The sequence below is a fragment of the Phyllobates terribilis genome, unplaced genomic scaffold, assembly GCF_046119375.1.
Source record: "Phyllobates terribilis strain yellow unplaced genomic scaffold, ASM4611937v1 Scaffold_156__1_contigs__length_4398808, whole genome shotgun sequence".
Classification (NCBI taxonomy): domain Eukaryota; kingdom Metazoa; phylum Chordata; class Amphibia; order Anura; family Dendrobatidae; genus Phyllobates; species Phyllobates terribilis.
The window spans coordinates 3,651,190-3,652,484 of record NW_027362916.1 but is presented as its reverse complement, the minus strand read 5'-3'; positions in this window follow the sequence as shown (position 1 = coordinate 3,652,484).

Below are 1,295 nucleotides of genomic sequence, written 5' to 3'. Positions count from 1 at the left end.
ATGCTCTCCACCCCTTCCTCCCTGTCCTCAGGCCATCCACGCTGAACAGACGGTATGACAGTTGTGCAGGTAGTACCGTCTATAGCTCATGAAACTAGCTCCTGTTCTTCCTCCTCCTCCTCCTCTTCCTCAGTGTCACCCAATTCACATTGGGATGAGATGAGGCTGGGCTGTGTTTAATCACCCTGTATGGTTCCTTGCTCCATCTTATCATGCTCTGCCTGCAATGCATCCTCTTTGATTGTGAGCAGAGAGCGTTTCAGAAGACTGATAAGCGGGATGGTGACGCTAATTATGGCGTCAGTGACATTAGTCTAGATACAATATTTCTTATATTTTCATGTATGGAGTGCCGAAGTTCTTTTTGCAATTGAGATTACTCTTTTCTTCAGAGCACCCGAATAGACCAGTGAGCGACCCCTCTCTTTTTTCTATTAATCATTTTTGGGATCCCGCTCCTGGAGCATTGCAGCAGGTACGTGTTCACACTATTAGAAGTTTGACAGCCTTTTTTCTGACCATGTGTCCCTCCCATTCAGTCACAGGTGGTTTTAACTAGTTCTACCAGCCCATACATTGTAGGTTAAAAGCCCAAGCAGAGACATATTGTCCATACAGGCTTACAGCCCAAGAGTGGCATATCCAGTGGTAGCGTAGCGTAGTTTCCCATCATACGAAGGTGACCTTGTCGTGGTTAATGGGCACACATAAATTGGCCAAATTATGCGCAAAAAAACTTCATTTTTCAAAGTGACATTAGTCTAGATACAATATTTCTTATATTTTCATGTATGGAGTGCCGAAGCTCTTTTTGCAATTGAGATTACTCTTTTCTTCAGAGCACCCGAATAGACCAGTGAGCGACCCCTCTCTTTTTTCTATTAATCATTTTTGGGATCCCGCTCCTGGAGCATTGCAGCAGGTACGTGTTCACACTATTAGAAGTTTGACAGCCTTTTTTCTGACCATGTGTCCCTCCCATTCAGTCACAGGTGGTTTTAACTAGCTCTACCAGCCCATACATTGTAGGTTAAAAGCCCAAGCAGAGACATATTGTCCATACAGGCTTACAGCCCAAGAGTGGCATATCCAGTGGTAGCGTAGCGTAGTTTCCCATCATACGAAGGTGACCTTGTCATGGTTGATGGGCACACATAAATTGGCCAAATTATGCGCAAAAAAACCTTCATTTTTCAAAGTGACATTAGTCTAGATACAATATTTCTTATATTTTCATGTATGGAGTGCCGAAGTTCTTTTTGCAATTGGGATGAGATGAGGCTGGACTGTGTGTA